The sequence below is a fragment of the Taudactylus pleione genome, unplaced genomic scaffold (genome assembly GCF_031769625.1).
Source record: "Taudactylus pleione unplaced genomic scaffold, aTauple2 ptg000218l, whole genome shotgun sequence".
Lineage (NCBI taxonomy): Eukaryota > Metazoa > Chordata > Amphibia > Anura > Myobatrachidae > Taudactylus > Taudactylus pleione.
Window position 1 is genome coordinate 6,917,257 of NW_028284620.1, and position 21,960 is coordinate 6,939,216.

At 43.2% G+C, this 21,960-nt stretch overlaps 1 protein-coding gene across 5 annotated transcripts in view; it reads left to right on the forward strand.

Annotated features, from left to right (window-relative positions):
* The window catches only part of SLC7A2 (solute carrier family 7 member 2), a 129,773-nt gene that overhangs the window by 46,263 nt on the left and 61,550 nt on the right, over positions 1–21,960 (forward strand). The window contains exon 2 of one of the 5 annotated variants that reach the window (XM_088478754.1): positions 6,638–6,808. The exons of the other annotated variants lie outside the window; for them this stretch is intronic. The gene's annotated coding sequence lies outside the window, so the exon portion shown is untranslated. The remainder of the gene's footprint in view (positions 1–6,637; positions 6,809–21,960) is intronic. 5 annotated transcript variants of the gene reach the window in all.

A 21,960-nucleotide genomic window follows, 5' to 3' on the forward strand; every position in this document is an offset into this window, starting at 1 on the left:
GAAAAAACTTAGGTATCCTAAGCAACCCGCTGGCGGTGATGCAGGGCAGGCAGGACCAAGTTTGGACATCTGGTCCGGACTGAAGGACCTGGCAACAATTTCTGACATGTCTACTGTCACTGCATATGATACTGTCACCATTGACAGAATGGTGGAGGATTACATCGGTGACAGCATCCAAGTAGGCATGGCAGACAGTCCATACCTGTACTGGCAGGAAAAAGAGGCAATTTGGAGGCCCCTGTACAAACTGGCTCTATTTTACCTGAGTTGCCCCCCCTCCAGTGTGTACTCCGAAAGAGTGTTTAGTGCAGCCGGGAACCTTGTCAGCGAAAGGCGTAGGAGGTTGCTTCCACAGAATGTGGAGAAGATGATGTTCATCAAAATGAATTATCAGCTCTTCCAGGGAGACCAGCCTCCAGAAGGTACAGAGGGACCTGTGGTGGTGGATTCAAGTGGGGACGAGTTAATACTTTGTGAGGATGAGGATGTACACACTGAAGAGGGTGAGGAATCGGTGGATGAGGAGGATGAGGATGACATCTTGCCTCCATAGAGCCAGTTTGTGCAGGGACACATTAATTGCCAGCTTGTTTTGTGGGGGCCCAAACGAACCAATCATTTCAGCCACAGTTGTGTGGCAGACCCTGGCGCTGAAATGATTGGTTTGTTAAAGTGTGCATGTCCTGTTTATACAACATAAGGGTGGGTGGGAGGGCCCAAGGACAATTCCATCTTGCACCTCTTTTTTTTCTTTGCATTATGTACAGTTTGGGGCCTAGTTTTTCAAACTGCCATCCTGTCTGCCACTGCAGTTTCACGCCTAGATGGGTCACGTGTTTGTGCCGCCCACTCGTGTCGCTTAGCATAGTCATCCAGCTACCTCGGTGCAACGTTTTGGACATAAAAACACTATTGTGAGGTGTGAGGTGTTCAGAATAGACTGGAAATGAGTGGAAATTAAGGTTATTGAGGTTAATAATAGCATAGGAGCAGAAAAACCTACAAATTCTGTGATTTTAGCTGTTTTTATGCTTTTTTAAAAAAAAATACAGATCCAAAACACAAAACCCAGAACCCAAAACACGGAAGGGTGGTTTTGGCAAAACCAATCCAGATCCAAAACACGAAGAAAGATCCAGATCCAAAACCAAAACACAAAACACGAAAAGTGGCCGGTGCACACCCCTACTTTTCATATGATCCTTTCATTGCGTAATGCTTTATTTTTTCTTCATTGTTTGTCAGATTGGTTTGCACGTAAGATGGCGAAAAAGTTTTGTAAATTTTATCTTGTTTATATAGTCTGATTTCTTGCCCAGATTTCATTAGTGTTGCAATTTCTTTGGATACGCGTCAGCAAGAGTCATTGGCCAGGTCTACAGATGTCTTTCAAACGCTTGTAAATATTTATTAGACCCTTAAATTTAAACATGGTTTTTAGACCATTGAAGAGACTTGGGTGAGAATGTGAGCCGAAAATCCCTGCAGAGACTCAAGAGCTGCAATAATAATTATGCAGGAGTCAGTGCTAAATGTAGAAAGAAAGTGGTTTAGTAGTTCATTTTGACACCTAGAAGGTATGGGAAATAACAAAGTAAAATAATGGCAAGAATTCCGTCAACTAATCATTTTTCAAAAGACAATAGAACTTATCATCCTATAAATTTTAAACTTCCATAAACTATTTGATTCTCTAGTTTAACTTTTTGGGGTCTAGTCATTATCCCTTAATTTCTACAAAAGCAGGTTAAAATGACCTTGAAATTTACCTTTAAGTATTGGGACTATTCATTATAAAAGTAATTTGTGAGATAGCACGGATATATCCTGCTTACATTTCAGTACCAATCTGGCCTGGCGTCCCTATACAATACTATAGGGACCGAAATTCATCAAGCGCCAAAAATACTAGTTCACGCATGCTTGGTAGTTCTAAGTTCCACTGTTACAAAAGTAACGGTGATAGGTATCGTGGGGACAACTGATGTTCGGATCAGCTGTCTCCACACCAGAGCAACGGTGAAGCGAGTTGGATACTAAATTAGCACTGCCGAGTGAATAGACCCCTATATAACAATAATTGTATTAATTTATTGTAGCAAGCTCTCTTTAGATCTGCAGAACTTTGCTCTGTTCCAACTAATCCATTGGCAGATACTCAGTAATCAGTTTTTTAATGTATGTTGTACAGATGTGTCCACATACATCTTAGTTCCTTGCGCTTTAAACAGACCTGCTAGTCGCGCCATGCCGTAGCATGGCTAGATAGCGCCAAGCGTCTTTTCATGCAACCTTTTACCTTCAAACGCACCTTATTCACAATGCCAATATGATGCATAAATAGGTTCTGCTGATTAAAATTATATGCGACATGTCTATATTCTGTGTGTAACTGCGGGTGTATCTTCATGCAAAATGCTACGTTACAGTGTCACAGCCGATGACACCGTAACAGCATTTCGCATGCAGATGCAGCCGCACGAAAAAGCTGCTTGTGCGTTTGATGCATATGAAGGTCTTTTCACATCTTTTTTCAATCGCATATTTATAATGGGAGCAGCGGCCATTTTCTCTGCGTTTTGCGCATGAACAATGAGGAAATTGCTGGGAAAATGCCGGCTGCGCCATTTTCCCGGCGATCTGCGCATGTGCAGTAGACTCTGGGTACAGACTAGTGCCCAGAGTCTACTACTGCTGTGGTCAGCCGTCAGTCTGCTACCAGCCGCCGGGGAGAGAGGAAGGGGCCCCGAACGGGGAATGCACACGGGCCTCCTCCTCTCTTAATATAATACGCCCCTGTATTTTTTACCCGAACATGCGTCTTAGTCGCAATGAGGTGTAACAAACTGCTTCAAGAGACTGCACTGATTAATTTGATATGCTACCCTTGTATATCTGTGTGCGGCTGAGTCTGAATCTGTATACGAAATGTTACGATGCAGCGGCCATCCATTTTTTTTCACACCGAATTACATTGTGCTTCGTATACTGACTAAGATGCACACAAAAATACAAGTGTCACATATCAAGATACAGTTTGATGCATGTGATTGCAACTACGACGCATTTTCGGGCAAACTGAGAAAAGAAGAGAAAAAAAGTATTCCTACACAGGGCGCTCATGAGCCACAGATTGATATCTAATAATGATGTTTATTTATCATTTGGGGATTCAACAATTTTCTCAAATGTAGCTTTTATTAATACAATTAAAAGTTACAAGCGAAATATAAACAGTTAACATACACAAACAGTAATAAAGAAAATGATTTAAAAGAAAATGTATTGCCAATAGTTATGGTATAAATCATTCCCATATATACTAGACACAAATTGTCATTAGGTTCAATGTGCCACACTGTTATGGTCATACGTGAAATATTTCCTATAGAGGGTTCTCTTATTAGGATAATAGATCCACAATGATCATTAATTATTGTGACCAATATAGCTTTCCAAAAAGTTCATGTGTGTCATTACATTCAATAATTCCACTAGATGGTTAACTATTTGAAGTATTTCTGTTCCTAGAGTGTCATTATCATGTATGATTGTAACAGCACAATATTCTGAGACACTGAACTGATTGGGCTCAATCTAAAGGTTCTGTTGCTACCTTATAGCATGTGTCCCACTGTATTGAACCTAACCCTGAGGTTATCTTTCCTTATCGTTAGGTCCTCAGAATATTATACACATCTAGAAGTTTAGAGTACTAGTATAATATCATATATCGAGCTGATTCTTATCATAAGAATCTTATATTCACAGTCACTTATCTCCGCTCATATATCTCCCTTACAGTGGTACAGCAAATTAATATTTATAGTAATGATTATGAATCATGTCGTCCAGGAGTGATATGATGCTATCATGTTATATAAATTGTGATACACTGTTACCGCTATTAGGACTATGTCCCCTTTGTTTGATATAGGGGAGCCACAGTCTAATACTTATTGATGTGATAGCAGTAATGCTGAATTAAAACAGGATGCACTTATTGTAGAACATCAGTTCCCATTCATCTATTCCGTTATGGGCAGCGCTGTGACTGTAACTATCACAGTGTCTAATCCCAGACACATTCATTCATTCATTCACATTCGCAACAGATACATTTAGAGATCCACATGACAGTCATTGAAAATTAGTCAGCTTGGACTAAGCTGACTAAGCGAAACGCACGTCAGGGAGACACGTGGTATATTATGCCAGCGTGTTACATGTTTGCCTAGGGAGACACGCGGCAAACTATGCCAGCGTGTTACATGTTTGCCTAATTTCCCAGTGATGTTTATTCCACACTGTATATGTAGCGGCGAATCGATGCCACATTTTCAATGACTGTCTTGTGGATCTCTAAATGTATCTGTATGTATAAATTGTGCAGTGTTTGGTCGTTAACGCTGGTCGTTTGATCGTCTCGTCAGTCGACTGAACATGCAGGTCAATTCACTTGATCTATTAAAAATAGTTTGCAAATAGTTTGCAAATCGTTCAGACTGAAAGATAAAATTTCAAGGGAAAAAATCAAGGGAAAATCGTTTAGAGGTTGGACAGGGAGTAGATCGTCTAGTGGATGTGCCCCTTAAGAAATTAAAAATGTCAACATTTTTAAGTCTGTGCGGGTATTGTGTGTTTTTGTGTAGCATTTTCGGGCAAACAAGATGCAAAAAAGATGTTTGGAGCCAGCAGAGTTGCACGGGTCCTAGCGGCTCGCTCGCACCAGGCCTCTCGCGCCACTTGGTGTATTGAGGTTAGGTTTATCTGTATGATACCTCGTTTATTGTTTTCCTGGTCCAGGAAAAATCAATATTTACAATCTGTCCATTAACAATGGCTGCAAATTTCGTTAAATCTAATGTGGCTATAAATTGATAGACATTTACTAAATTATCCGATACTCTTCAAAACAGGGCTGACCTGATATGTCTGTGAACTACGTTGTTATATCACCAAGTGTGTACCCAGCATTAGACTAAGGCAGTGGTTCCCAAACTTTTTTGAACCAAGGCGCCCTAGTGTATCAGAATTTTTTTCACGGCACCCCTAAGCCAAAAGTTTATGATTGAGAAATTCAGAAAACAATGTAGTGAAGTAGTAAAGTGAAGTATATTGTGGTTACCTGTCATCCTTAGGCTCAGTTATGTGGTGGTGGACAGGTTTGTGCTTCTGTTTGTCCACATATTTACATTACATTGATCATAAATAATGTGACTTGGTGCAGGACCACCAACCAGAGGTGTCCTGAGACACCCCAGGGTGCCACGGCGCACAGTGTGGGAACCACTGGACTCAGGGGACTGTTTATCAAGCTGTGAAAAGTGTGGAGAAGTGAACCAGTGAAGAAGTTGCCCATAGCAACCAATCAGCTTTCAAGTAGCATTTATCAAGTACAGTCTATAAAATAATAGGTAGGAGCTGATTGGTTGCTATGGGCTACTTCTCCACTGGTCCACTTCTCTACACTTTTCACCGCTTGATAAATGGACCCCTAAATCTTTGAAAATGTCTGATTTTTGCCTGTGTAATGGTGGGTACACACTATAGCAATATATCTGCAGATAGAGTGATCGTCGTTTATAGACACTGAACGACCATCATCTGCATGCTGCAGCGGGTCGGGCTGGCCTGGGGCGGGTATGGGGCATGTCCCCTCCCCAGTGGCGTCCCTCCCCGCGGTGACACCCGGTGCGGGGCACCTTGCACGTCACAATCGCCGAAATGGGGGCGTGGTCTTCAGGAGGGGTGTGTCGGGGCGTGGCCTCACATATTGGACCTTCGGGAGGGGCGTGGCCTCACGGCGCTTACCCTGCCGTGGCCGCGGTAAAAAAAAATGTATGATACATTATGTATCAATGGCGTGGGGGGTGCAGGAGGTGCGGGCATGGACAGTGCCGGCTCCCTCACTGACAGGAGCCGAGCGCTGCACTTAATGCTATAGTGCAGCACCCGGCTCCCGTCACTGAGGGGGAGCCTGCACCTTGGTGTCACCCCTCGGCGGGTGACACCCGGGTGCGGGCCGCACCCCCCGCACCCACCTTGTGACGCCACTGCCCCTCCCCCTCCCCGCGGCTGCCGCTGTGTGTACACGGGCGATCGGCTGATCGCCCGTACACACTTGCCGATGGACAGATATGTCTGCAGACATATCTGGTCATCGGCTGTGCAGCACAGTCAATGTGATATGTCTGTGAACGACGTCATTCACAGACATATCGTCTGTACACACTGGCCGACGGGGGCACGATATATTGGCCGATCAATTGATCGGCCAGTGTGTACCCAGCATTAGGTAACGTCACTTCAGGCACTCGTTTGTCTATCTAACTATGAATACACAGACCCCTTCCTTTGCATAACCAAATTCCATGCTAAATGGGATCATATTGATTACCAGACTTAACCAACTTAGATAGGGTTGTGAATGAAAATGTATACAAAGAAAGATAAGGATAAATGATAAAATAAAAAACTGTAATGAAAATGACAGGCAAGCCTGTCTCTCCACTGTCTCCCAGCTAGAATACCTTACATAGCTCACACTACAGCATAGTATTGGCCAGCAGATCATTCCCTTGAGACCTCCCATTGAAGTGCAGTAGAGCTGATTTTTTTTTTTCAATCACAGTTTCAAAGAGAGACATCGCACTCTCCATGATTTATCCTGCAGAGGGACAGAGCTAAGGACCTCACTGAGCGGGATACAACTCCCATTGCTCTTTCTCTACCTCTCATTGCACATCTAGACATTTAAAATTATCATCAGTTGAGTTTCGAAAAGGAACAATAATCTCTCTAGGTGAGTAGCACTTTTTACAGATCTATTTACCTTTTTTTTTAGCAGTAGATTTGCATTTAAGTGCAAAATAGCATTTAATTTGTAATACCTTGTTTCTGCTATATTCCTAATTATTACTCAATTGACATTGATTTAACTCTTTTTAAATGTGAAGTTTGCCTAAATAATTGTTACTGTAAATATGAGAGATGAGTATGATGAACTGGACAGTACAGCGTGAGATGAATGTGCAAGTGGTTTATAAAATACCTTTATTTTTTTAATAGGAAAATGCTATAACTGTACTGAGCTGTAATTTATATATACAGTATATGTATATATATATATATATATATATATATATATATATATATATTAGCAATAACCATATTTCTAAAGTTTAATGTGTGTGATTAGATCCAAGTAGAATAAAAAGTACAATTTTTTTTTCTAGAAAGATAACTTTTGTGGTGGTGTGATGACACTTTAAAGACCATGTTTAAGTTTCAAATTACTTCAAATTAAAATAATTAATTTATAGGCATTATATAGCTTTAATTGCCGGGGTGGTAACTTAAAATACCAGTAGCGGCTTTTTTCATAACTGTCCAAAGTGTTTGATAAAAGAAAACATTTTGCAGTTGGAGCCCCTTAGTTGTGGGCAGACCCAGGCACATTGCCGCATTTTTCCAACTGTGGTAAACATAAGGCTATAAAAATTAGTCATGAGAACTTTTTAATTTAAGATAATGCTGGCATAAAAAATGACCATGTGACACCACCCACATCCAATTCAATCATGTGCTATTTATGACAAAATAATGTTGTATTTAAAGTTGTTTCAATGTATAGTTCATAATTGTTCTCATTTCAGTTCCATTTGTTTGGAGCCAGGAGACAATTGGCATACTGTATATACCTGTGGTAGCTACAGAACTATCCCATATCCAATGTATGTGTCACTACCAGCATATCCTAGCAGAATAAGAATTCAGACTTAAGAGTAATATAGTTGATAACTATATTGACATCAATAGTAAAATAAATAAAATATGTAAGTTTTATAAAGCAAGATGTTATAGAAAATTATACATTTGATCTTATCACTACTTACTACTACTTATAACAGCTTGAAAGCAAGTGTTAAGGGGCCTATCCATTAGCAGATGTTTTTCTGAACGATGAAAGACAAAATATATCTATTGAAAATTCCGGTGGCTGTGCTGTACAATATCCGTCATGTACATGACAGATTTTTTGCAAAAGATGAACGATATCGCATGACATCATTCAGGGAGTGGATTTTTTTTCTCTCCAGTGCTTTTTAGCTGCTGTTAATATCGTTCGTCGTTTACCGCATATAAACTGCCAGATATTTCTAATATCTGGCAGCAATATGCGATAATTGACCAACATGTTGGAGAGATGAAAGATAAAATTTATCGGCCGTGGGAGTGCGCATCTGTCATCGTTCAGGGCCTATCCATTAGCAGATAAATTGAATGACTGACAATATATCGTTCAATTTATCTGCTAATGGATAGGCCCCTTTACATTTATCATAGCTGAATAGTTTGGGGTTGACAAAGAGTGAGAGTGATGCAAAATGATTAAATCTCCCTGTGCAAACTGTAAAATCGTATATATGCACAGTTACATGATTGCAGTCCTGTGCGCATATAGCACTTACGAATACTTATGCCGGGAGATGGGGAACACGGAAGAGGCAAGATTATGTAGACTGAGCATGCTAAGGGCACTACATAGAATAGGGCTTTTACAGACCTGCAGAAACACCTGCTAGAGGGCAGGTGCAACGATAAGTAGATGATGGCGACTTGGCATCACATGCTGCCAATGCTGAGCTGAATACATCTTGCAATGTGTATGGCACTGCATATGGGTGGAAATACACTAACTGTGTGAGCGCTTTTTTTGTTGTCTTCTTTACAGCCATTTTGCAAACAGCTACTGTATGCATCAACCTCATGTTTCTTCCACAAAATGCCTCTCTCCTTCCAGATATCTCTTCCCCATAGCCAATTGAATGCTTGGTAGGAATATTAATATTATTGTTGCATCACACCCATTGACGTTGAAATTTAAATCCACCTGCCACTCAATTAAATCAGTTTTTGTAAAGAGTTAAAGAGTTTAGTCATCTCTGATATATTCTGCTCATCCTACACAGAGTTGAGGGTCAAGTTTAGTTTGTTTAGAATTTTTTTCGGTACATCTACTTTCCTTTAATGATAAGAAAGGTGAATTTTTAACCAGAATGACAGCTTCCCAGTTCTCTTTCATGTGACAGTTTTCATGTGACACTATGGGCCCTCTAATATTCTGAGGATAGCGCTAGTAACTTATACAGTATTCTAAATTGTGCTTAATTAATTAGGGATTTGCAATAACTTTATACAGGCACCATCAGTTTTGCCTGTTCTGTAGTAAAATAGTTTAAAACGTATACTGGTTATTGAATAGTAAAGCACCATTTCTACTATTGGAAAATATTGTCTAATGGAAAATATTAAAATTTTTCTTATGTAATTTCCCACAAAGCTGCTGCAGGTAATAAATTACAATGTACTACTTTAAGTACAAGTTGTAGTTATTGATTTGCATTTTGCTATATACAGTATAGAGTCTTTAACCAGATATATATTATGTATGTATGTAATCATATTTCTACATTGTGTGATTTCTGGAAAATGTTTAAAATTTTCAACCTTTTACAGGAACAGAAATGCTCAATGGGCCCTTACTAAACAGGGATAACTTTCTTAAATGTTTCTTTTCCACCCTTTGAATCACGTAAAAAAAAAATATATATATTTTTTCCCCATTCGGCGGCCCCTTGGAGGTGGCTGTAACAAATCGGGGTATTAGCATCCCATACAGATTGAAACACTCATTCATTTCTGTGTTCAAAATGGTATGTAGTCAGAAATGGCATTTTGACCGCCGGCTTCCCGACAGTAAAATCCCGGCATGGGACTAATGATAGGTGTCTAAATACCGACGCCTATCATTAGCCCCAACACATTGCATACCAATCGTAGGTAAGCCAGGCATGGGGAGCGGATATCTGCGGGGAGGGTTAGGTTAGGCACCCCCACCCCCAATGGGGTTAGGGTTAGGCTAGGGGAAGGGTGGGTTAGGGTCAGGCACCCCCGGGGGGAGGCTAGGTTCAGGCGCCCCCTGGGAGGGTTAGGTTTAGGGTGCGGGGAGGGGGAGTTAGGTTTAGGCACCCCTGGGGGAAGTTAGGGTTAGGCACCTCTAAGGGAGGGTTAGTAGAACACCGCAAAGGCGAACCTGTAATTGCCTGTTGCACCTGTGTACTCACCTGATCAGCCAGGCCAATGACATTTCACTACTCCCAATCTAATCCAGCCTCTGGATTCAACCCATTGCCTGAACAACGTGTTCCTTCCCAGGATAGTTCTAGGCTCCAGGTCTCACTCTCTGTGTCCTTTTATTGTAACTCCAATGACTATTTGTTACATTGTGGGCTACTCGCTGTTTACCATCCTCAGCTATTCAGAGCCGCTCTTTGTGAGCCGTTACCTGCATTTCATCTGCTGCTGTGTATCACCATCACCTACCAATGCTGCAGCTCCCACGCCTCTTGCTGCTCCTTTACTGAGCCGGCGTATGTATCTGCGGCTCATCCCATCTGCTGCTGTGTATCACCGCTTGAATCATCTCTGTGGATCCCGCTTTACTGTCCATTGGGACAGTGCATGCAAGTTACCTGTATTCTGATAACTCCACGCTCTGTGGTTCACTTCAGGTTAAATGGCTATACTATTGTCCTGACCTTGTATTGGTTTCCCTGTGCTGTGTGCTTTTGTTTTGGGCTGGTTCTGAGTCGGGTGCGGGTTCCAGAGCTAGAGTTCAGTGTGCAGTATATGGTCTGTACACTGAGGTGTCCAGTAAGCTGTATTATCTATCCTGACTCTCAGTACCTCAGTTCCTCACTGGGTTCCAGTTCCAGGTCTTGCATCAGAGCACTATCAGGGTTTTAGCTTCCTCAAGCTCTACCCTGATTACATAAGACTCAATTATATTATCAATCTTTTACGTTTCCTACAGATATGCCCAGCTATATCCTTGCCGCTGGCACGGCAAATTGCACCACGCATAGCACGAGATGCATGCTTGCAAGCAGATACGCGCACTGCATATGCGCCTCCATAGGAATGCATGGTGCGATCTCAGTGCGTGCCATAGCGTACCGTAGCATATGGGCGCATCTGTATGCACTTCAGTCCTACTCAAAGGTCTCTGGATCTACAGAATACTAAAACCATGACAGTGGCTATTTAGATGCATGAACAGTGAAGCAGACGTGTTGCTGAACTGGTTGCGAACTCAGACGATTAATCGCTCACATGGCTTTACTTTGATTGGGACTGGTTTTGATGGTGCAACCAATGGTTGCATCTAAAGATTCACCAACGGGATTGGAGCATCTAAAGCAGGGCTCGAAAAATCCCGGGGACCAGGTCGCCATGGCTACCAGATTTTGCTGCTTGGCTACCAGATTTTGCAGAGAGGGAGGAAGCAGATCCTCATCAGCTCTGGCAGAGTTTCACGCCTATAGTATTGCGGTGTTCATATCATGCACTGGAGTGCATGTGCTGAGTGTCACTTGTGGTGACTGCTGTGCCTGTGTCCGTCCCGGCCTGCACTGATGACTCCTCTCCATTCTGGCCTTCTCTGATCCCTGCTGTCTGTCCCAGTCTACGCTGATCCTCCTGTATGTCCCAACTGTCTACTGTCTCCTATCTCCGGCTGCATTGAGCTCTACGGTAGTAGGGTCTATGCATGGCCAGGGATTGCGGAGCAGCTTCAGAGGGATACATGAGGGGTGGGGGTTTATGTTGTACTTTCTGGCACCATTGTTTTATGTGAAATGTGGTCCGTTATTACTGGAGGGTGGAGCAGTGAGGGGGCTTCCATTTTACTGTATCCATTCAACTGTGACCATTTTGTGGACTAGTATAGTGTGTATAACACACAGAGCTGTGCTCCTTACTCACTCCTGTAATGTTTTTTGGGGGGGGCTGTGGTCTGGCTCCTACGATTTCATCCTGGCTCCTAGATTTTAGAAAAATCTGTCAAGCCCTGATCTAAAGATTCTCAAAGTGGGCGTTTCAGTCAGTGCACATTCAGAGGCTTGGCTGTACACCAGAGGAGGACTTACAATAGTGTTAGCATGAAGTTCATATGCCAGACCGGCAAAAGAAGCCGTACATTAGCTCCAGTATTTTAAATGTTTCCATAGGCAATGGATGATTGTCATCTTATTTAAATAGTATCATTGTATCACGCAGTGCTTTAAAATTACATGGCTTTAATAATAGTACATAGGAGAGTAAAATAAATTGTAAAACCTACTGGGAAGTTATTCCACGTTGTAACCTCATGGAACGTGACTGAGATTCGAATGAATGGTTTTCACATCATTTGAACGTATTGGACAAAAATAAAACCTTGTGCTGAGTGCCTGAAATCCATCCTAAGCTTGGGAGAGTTCCAGGAGCTGCTATAGGTTACATTTTGGCAGATGTCCTGTTTTAAATTTGTCCTGGTGTCACCCATGTGTCGTCAGTTCCCAGCCACAGTTTTACGAATTAGAGGGAACAGAGCGCACTTTTTCTTTTGGCACACTTCTGGTGTTTTGCACATATTATAAAGGTGACTAGGTCTAAAGCAATGCAATGCAGTGTGCTGGTACAACACAGAAAGGACATCCTTTCAGAACTAGATGAAATAGGTATTATGTGACATGGACAAATGAAGAAAAGTGATGCGTGCTCATGTGTATATATTTTACATATAATTGTGGAATATTTAACTGATCATCGATTTGCAGTATACTTTCTTTTTATTTGATTTTTTAGAATTGTTTTTAAAATAATAGTAGGTGATAGGAGCACTGACGCCAGCATTCTCGTCATTTCATGGATTACCACTTCTAACTATGAATATGTGTTGTTGAAATCTGTATCTCTATCAAACAATCAGCTTCTTGCTATCATTTATCTACATTCTAAAAAATGATAGCTAGAAGCTGATTGGATGCTACGATTTACGCTCTACTAGCTGAAGTGCGTGGCATTGCCCAGGTTTAAATCTTCAAGTTATTAAGTTAGGCATCCCAGACTAATTGCCACCCTTCTGTGAAGTTTTTCATCCAAATCCATCCAATGGAAGGCCCAGTACAGGCTCCCTGGCTCAAAGTTCTGCCCAGCGTACACTACCGGGAGGTCTGACCGCGAACCTAACCCCTTAGTATGTCTTCTGGAATCCATTGTCACCTCTCTGTGAAGTTTTCACCCAAATTCATCCAGTGGAAGGCCCAGAACAGGCTCCCCAGGTCAAAGTTCTGCCCAGCGTACACCAATAGAAGGTCCGACCGGGACCCTAACCTCCCTAAAACCTGACCACGATCCAACTGGACGTGTTGGTTTCATCCCAATCTGTGCAGGGGGTGTTCAAATGCATAACCGGATAGACAACAAACAGACCAATTAATTTTATATATAAGATAGTAGGTTTGTTTCATCTCCCTTTTACATTCCACTGCACCTAGACAAATTCTGGATTAATATAAAATTAACAATGGCAAAAACAAGTAAAAGTAAATTGTAGGCATATAGATGGGTCATTCAAGAAATCACATTTATAACATTTGATTAGCATCCCAATTTCAATGAAAATGAATACAGATGTAACCGCTGAATCGACTACAACCCAAATTTTGGACCTTACCTAGAGTTGGAAGTACTGTAAATCGGGCATATAATGCTCCCAAACTGTGTGCACAGAAAAGATGTGTATATTTGCCCATACGCAGAGCTTTACGCATCTTGTGATGCACCCACCTCCTATGTGTGCACCTGGTTTGCTACTCGTCCGTCCTCAGTGAGCACTTGCACCTTACACTTTACTAGGTACAAAAGATACGCCTGATAGTACGCATATTTAGGCTTATGTCCAACTCTGCATAGCCCACAGTTGCATAAGCATGCCCTCACTGGACCTTGCTTACGTGAGTATGCCCCATTGAGCCCAGTTACGCCTCTTTTGTCATAAGTGTAGATGCAATAGAAATGAGTACGACTTTGCAGTGTCGTACTGGCATACACTGTTATTGGTGATCTAAATTTAATAACATCCTATTATGCGGGAGGTTTTATTTTTTGGTTGGGGGAGTTAAAAGCACAGCATAATTAAAAACAACAACAACGAAAGGACTCCCAGTGAATTGAAAATTATAAAACTAAGGACTTCACAAAAAAAGATGTTTGAATATATTGTTCAGAAGTAAATACTATTTTAATTACTGAATATAAAATGTGTGTGTTTTTTGTATTTCTTTCATATGACAACTCATTTCTAGTCCAACTAAGTATTTGTTTTACCACCTGACTAAGGGGCCTATTCATGAGGTTAATTATCAGGGTTCGAACGGACCCCGATAATTAACATTCATTCTAACTCACCGCGGCTGCCGGAGCCATTAATCATAGCTCCAGCGCGGTAACAGCTGATGCAAAATCAGCTGTCTCCGTGAGCCGCTTCACTGCTCTTCTTTGGAGCAGTGTATCTTTTCACTGCTCCTTTCGGAGCAGTGACGGGACTGCGTATACGTTATCTACAGGTCATACATGCGCACAAGATCCCTGACGTCCGGCGGAAGGAGCCGGACATTGGTGGAGGGATCCGAAATGATCCCTCTTCGCAACCCGGAACTCCTTCCCATAAAGGAGGAGTGGGTTGCGTGCCTGGAGCTGGAGCAATCGCCATCTGAAGATGGCGAAAGCTCCCGCAGTCAAGCTTCGAAAATAATATATATTCGGAGCTTGATGAATTCTGTCCCCATACTAATGTATGGGGACAGCGGGCCATTCCGCAAAAGGAAGGTAAGTAGAAGATATCTCCTGCTCTATCTTCTTGATGAATGGCCCGATAACTGCTTTTGTGAAAATTAAGTGATGATGCAGGTAACTTAGCAATTATTTCACCCTGGCTTTTTTTTTTTTTTAATCTACTATAGATAGTGTGTAGTCATTTACACATAGTACTGGTTTACATTGCAGCGGGTGTCTTGCTCCCGGCAGTATAATTCTTCTTTTCTTGTACTTGAGAAATGTAAATAAAAGCTGAATACATTTTCTGTAAATAGCACATGATAGAAACCTGTTACCTGTGCAAGGATTAAAATAACCATTTGTTTTGTTCTTCATAGTAAAACAGATTCTTTTTGTAGTACCTTACTTCCTGCCGCCCCTGTCTCTGACGATTCCCGCTGAGTACACATCCTACAAGAGCTGCCCTTTTATGTACACTCTGGACCGTACTTCTATTAGCTGTGTGGACTTGTGTTACATTGTCAGTTAGTGATGAACTACTGTAACTGCTTTCTATGCATCAAACACATCTAGAAGAAAAAACCAGTTTGGCACAAACAAGACAGGATGGAGGGGAAATCATTTGAGCATGGAATCACCAATTATTATTCATATCTGAGAAATTGTCACCAATGGGGATGAGCATATTTACCTACACTCCATTTTTGCCGATATCCAGGTCAACGGTGTGCAGCTAAGTGGGCAGTGTGGGGGGCATGGCACCACCATGACCCCTCTCCCCAACTACCTATACAAAGCAGTGATTCCTGGCACTGAGAAATCGGGGGTGGGGCTATGGAGACGCAATTCAGCACAAATGTTTTCATCAAGCATCCTGGGACCTCCCATTTCAGCCAGGAGTAGGCGGTGGCAGCGGCAGGTGGCTACCCTACTTGCCTACTTTTCCAAATGTCCAGGAGAGCCAACCAAGATTAAGGAGTAGGGATCAAGTTAGGTTTTCTGCCACCCGGGTCAAAGACTCATCTCTGCACTTGCTCCCCTTCCCTCCCAGTGGATAGTAGTGACCCTCTACCATTATGACCGCCAAATAATGTAAGAAACATTACAGTTACCACAATACAATACATAGAGCATGTCGGTGACCGCAATATAATGCAGAGATCATCACGATGACAAGCACAGAATACAGAAAACATGACTGCCCGCTATAAAATACAGAGAGCATCAGTGCCTTCAGCTGCCATACAATATATAAAGCATTAGCGAATGCCATATAATATGGAGAAGTGTAACTGCCATACAATACAGAGAGTATTTTTGATTAGCTTATAATAATATTCCCTCATCAATAATTAACCCTATCCTCAAAAAGTACAGTATTAGCTACTTCAGCATCATCGTAACAACACCATGCAATTAATATAATTAACCCATTTACAAGAATTACATACTGTACATAATCCACATTATTAATTTGCGCCAACAGAATCATATATATATATATATATATATATATATATATATTATTTCTATGTACATTAAGACACTAATTAACTCCCTAGGGGTAGTATTTATCAAGTGTCACAAATATTTTACAATACTTTCAGTCCCTTTTAGCATATTTAAATTTTTATATGCCTGTATGCATGAATACTTATCTTCCCGGATAATTCTTCCGATCTAGAGCTTATGACCCGGGAGTCCTAATGCGCATGTGTGACCATCGGCCAGTGCATACACAGTTTACAGGGACCAGAGAGGGATGCTTTAGCTTACATACATTACATACAGGGGATTGGTATGAATGGCCGCTGGACCTAATAGTAGTGTGGGTGTATGCAGGGCCGGATTAAGGTCTGTGGGGGCCCCTGGGCAACAAACATGTGGGAGCCCCTATTAAATGTGACAAACGGGGGGTTTGCGCAATGGGGACCTTATGCAGAGCCCCCAGTAGTGTCAGTGCCCACAGTGGTAGTTCCCCGTATGCAGTGCACCCAGTAGTAGTGCCCCTTATGCAGTGCCCCCTATGCAATACTCCCATTAGTAGTGCCCCCTGTAGTAATGGCCTCTGTATAAATGCCCCCAGTAGTAATACCCCTGTAGTTGTGCCCCAAATAGTAATGCCCCCCAGTAGTAATTGGGCGTGTGCCCAATAGTAATGCCCTAGTAGTAATGCCCCTGTATAAATCCCCAAGTAGAAATACCCATGTAGTTGTGCCCCCAATAGTAATGCCCCAGTAGTCATTCCCCCTTTAGTAGAGCCCTCTGTAGAAATGCCCCCAGTAGTAATGCCCCTCTATTAGTGCCCCAATACTAATGCTCCCTCTCTAGTAGAGCCCCCAATAGAGATGCCCCCTGATTAATGCCCCCAGCAGTAATGCTTCCCCCCCGAGTAATGTTCCCAGTAGTAATTCCCCCCCAGTAATGCCCCCAGTAGTAATGCCCCCAGTAGTAATGCCTCCCCCCTCCCCGAGTAATGCCCCAGTAGTAATGCTCCCCCCTGAATAATGCCCCCAGTAGTAATGCCTCCCCCCTCCCCGAGTAATGCCCCAGTAGTAATGCTCCCCCCTGAATAATGCCCCCAGTAGTAATGCCTCCCCCCTCCCCGAGTAATGCCCTAGTAGTAATGCTCCCCCCTGAATAATGCCCCCAGTAGTAATGCCTCCCCTCTCCCCGAGTAATGCCCCAGGTATAATGCTCCCCCCCCCCGAGTAATGTCCCCTTTATTAATGCCCCCCCGCCAGTAATGCCCCCAGTAGGCCGCTTGCACTAAAAAAAATAAAAATAAAGCTCATACTTACCTGAACCTTAGCCCCACGTCTGCTGCAGTCCGCTCGGCTGCTCCTCCACACTATGGCAGAGACGTCATGACATCTCTGCCATAGTGCTCTGCGTGAGCCGGAAGCTGGAGCTCATGTGAGCTCAAGCCTCCGACTGCCGCTGCGGGGAGGGAGCCGGGGCGCCCGTTGTTTACAGCGGGCGCCTGGTAAAAGGAGCCTCCCTGCGGCGCCGGGGTTAGGTTGGCCGGAGGAGGCGGAACTAGTTCCGCCTCCTCCGGACCACTTTAACCCCGATGGGTGTGGGGGCCCTTAACGTGTGGGGGCCCAGGGACGATCGCCCCGATCGCCCCTGTCGCCCCCTGTTAATCCGGCCCTGGGTGTATGTGACCCTGGGCGCTCCCTGATTGTAAGCAGGCCTGGTAGGTAATGAGTTTTTTTAGTAGGAAAACTGAAGTCAATAGCAAAAAAAATGAGTCTTACCTACTGTAGGCGCTAATCAGTTCTAAACCATATGAGAACAAATGAGAGGTATTCAGTTTTAAATGCAACAAATATGACATTTATTCATCATAATAGAAAACATGTGATAATAAAAAACACGTGAAGACGTATGAAAACATGAAATATTTAACATAAAAAATCATGAATGGGGGGATCCCAAAGATTATGAGTTAGGTCCAAAAATTCATGGGTTTGGGAATGATGGGCAAATGCCCCAACAAAGCGAGTAGATCCAATCAGATTTATCAGCATGTGGATTTGCTATTGACCGCATTGCGACTGTCAGCTTCCTGACTGCATCCCACATAAAGTATGTCTGTACCTCCCTATGTCTATATGTGCCCCATATATATATGCTCCACCCATCTTATATATTTTATTGAGCCCTCCGTGATGTCCTCTATTGTTCCCCCCCTGTCTGTATTTTTGTATTGTGTTCATTATCACCCCTGGTGATACTAATTGGGCTTTATACACTCCCAATCCAATCCCATCTGTAAGTAATGATGTAATGTATTTTTTTATCGTTTCCACCTTCCCAATAAGTTCTGTATTGTTCTCCTGTCTGTTTTCTTTATTTTGCATAATTCTTAAGTGTATACCGCACACTGGAGCTCATTCAGACCTGCGTTCGCTCGCTCGCAGGCAAAAAGGGGCCGGATATTTAAATTAAGCACTCGTACTGCGTCGCGTAAGGACGCCCTCTATGTCTTAGTGATCTACAGCAATGAACACTCGCTAGTGTTTAAAGACTCCCCCTTTCCACTCGCAACACACGTCATCTCCGGGAATTGTAGGATTAGTCGTAACATTGTGAGCCATCGGAGCTGCTCGCAGCCCTTGAGGTTGCCTTAACCTGCCGAAAGCACAGCGATCAGTGCTGGCTGAAATACATGCAGGTGACGTGTACAATGACTCTACTTTGCTAATTATGCATGCCCTTTAAACAGCGTTTAGGCGGCCTGACACGCCTGCGTTCGCACATTGACTCCTCCGTTCACAAGCACCTTCCCCTGTTACCACCCACAAACGGCAATATCTGTCACTCAGAGCAGCAACCTGATTGTGGCTTACGAGCAACCAAAATCAGATCGCAAAGACTGGCTTGCGCACGCGCACTGCAAATTATACGCATGCGCAGATGGTCGAAAATCGCTCAGAGCGAGCACAACTTTGCGACCGGGTCTGAATAAGTCCACTGTCTGCAAGTTCTTGAATGAGCTGCACACATCCCCCTCCCCCCCACCACCTACTCTGTTATTGAACGTGTGCTCCTCAACACCCCCCCTTCCTTCCCTCAACCCTCTGCCCATTCTTAAATGTGTTCCTTTTCTGAATCTCTCCAGTTGGCTGGTTTCTCTCTCTGCTGTTACAGCAACTGTGGTGTCGCAACATCATTACCCATTTCATCTGCAATACTTCTGCTGCCAGGAGCAGAGTAGATACAGCAGGGTCACCGGTGCTGCTGGAGAGCAGGGGCCTTGAGGTGTCATTGTCCACCACTGATGGGAGGACCGCCCTCCCCCCTAGAATGGCAATATTTTGAGGACATGGGGGCAATGGAGGAGGTGCCCCTTCAATGCTGGCCGCCTCCTTTTGTCTCTGGTAGTTCCTCCCCTGAGACTGGATCCGGCCCAGAAGTGCCAGATGGCCAGTCCATCCCCGGTTCTGAAGCCAGGCATATTACATCCTGTAGTGCCCTTTCATCCGCAAGTGCCCTAAATGCATATGCTTGAGTCCAGGATGTGCACACTGCGAAAACATACAAGATCCACAAAACTGGCTTGTGTTAAACTGACTATCAGCCCCGCAATCTGATTTGTAGTGGAGCGAAACAATATATGAATTGCTTTTACTAATGCTGTTTATTTATTGATCCAAACTGGCTATGGGTTTAACTTTTACAGGAATAGCCAAATGTAGCTGCAATTTCTGAAATAGTTTTTAAATGGAGTTGTTCCCATACTCTGATAAGGCAGGATATTACAGGATAGTACAACTCTCCCTACCTTACATAACTTATTTGGTGTAAGGCTTATAGAGGTGACATTTTGATTTGAAATACTGTAGAAGTAGATGTTTGTGTTGCTAGCAGTGTCAGCTGGATTTGCCTTGATTTACTTAATAGACAAATACATGATTTATGAGCAGTAAAGTCATAGCTATTTACAGTGCGCGGTTCATCCAATCACCTGTCTCTCTCTGCTCCCACCCCCAGAAGTCCACAAGCAAACAAATTGTGTCAAAGAGGTTTTGTAACGCTTGGAAACTGCTCTTGTTTGCAAAGAGTGCACCGTTCATTTCTGGCACAAAAACTACTTACTTGTGATATATCATTAAACCGAGAACTACTATATTATACACAGCAAATCTAAATTCTTCACAGTTGATATATATATATGTGTAGTGTTCACTCTAGCTCCGGCGGCAGGCAGGGCGCCGGAGCTAGAGAGGGCAACCTTATGCGCGCGCCCAAAAAGGGGGCGTGGTCATGAAAAGGGGGCGTGTCTATAAGACGCGTCCCCTTTTCGGCATACTTTGGGGCGTGCCCGGCACTTACAGACATGCCGGGCAGCCCCCAAGCGCTGCAGAAAGGGAGAATAGATGACCGGGACACCGCATGTTTCTCCACCCGCGGGACACTGCGTCCCGCGGGTGAGAACGGCACCCGCAGGCTGTGAGGGCAGGGCGCTCTTTGCCCTCCTCCTGGAGGGCAGGGTGCTTTTTGCCCTCCAGAAGGAGGGCAGGGCGCCACGCCCCGCTAAAACAGCCTAGCGGGAATGCTATATATGTGTGTATTATACTATATAAATATTGTCTTGAATCAGAGTTACCTCACATTTAGGGCGGGATGATTCATGCATCACATACAATTGGGGCAGATGAATGAAGCTCTGAATCTCTGGTGATACAGTGGAGAGTGATACACCACCAGCTAATCAGCTCCCAACTGTCATGTTACAGGCTGTATTTGAAAAATTACAATTGAGAGCTGATTGGTTGGTCGTTTATATCACTCTCCAATTTATCATCCCAGAGCTTCATACATCTGCCCCGTATGCTATACATCCCACCACTTATTGCATGCATACAGTAGCAATGTTTATTAACACCGTTTGCATGAATAATGAAAAACCTAAGGACAGCTCTTCTGCTGCCCCTTGTGTTTTGAGGACTTCCTGGTTTATGACCCAGGAGTCCTTCTGCGCTTGCACATCTGTTGGCCTGCACATTTGAAAGGCGCAGGTCGGGGGGTCTTGGGACCTCTCTCAGGGAAACTCTGCATTAAGAAGCCCATAGGCTTCTATAGGCAAAATAGGGAACAAGCTCTGGAATATGAAACTGATGTATACTGGCACATCGCAGTCCCATAGCATTCTATCCGAGATATCCGCTACTACCACTTTTATTGAGCATACACACTGAACGATATCGTTCAGTGACGTCACCGGCTGCATCCCCGAACTTGCAGGATCTGACGATATCGTCAGATTGGCCTGCAAGTACGGCCAATGAAATCGTTAACGATGCACAGGAGCGCACATTGTTAACGATGTCTTGCATACACACGGAATGATATTGAACGGTGTGAACGATAACTATATTGTTATCGTTCACAATATCGTTCTGTGTGTATGCAGAGAGGGTTTGGCACAATAAAACAAGATTTACAATGTTCAGTTTCCTTTTTTGTCCATAGGTGACCTTACCTGTACCTGATTTGTGGTGTGTGCAGGTCTTTATACAATGTAATCTCTATACATCGAGAACCAGTCTTAAAGCATGATTGTGTGGTACGATGTGTCTATGGTAATGTAAAAACCTTATGTTCTTACTTACAGTAATGCCTTCTCAAAGCAGAGATGACACTTGCCCCACATTGAAGACATAAATAAATTAGACTACTTGGAATTGGATTCAATGGCAGCTGACTGGGTTTGATGTCAGTTGAAATGTACCAGAAAGTTGTAGTAAATGGAATAAATTCAGAGTAAAAAAATGTTACTAG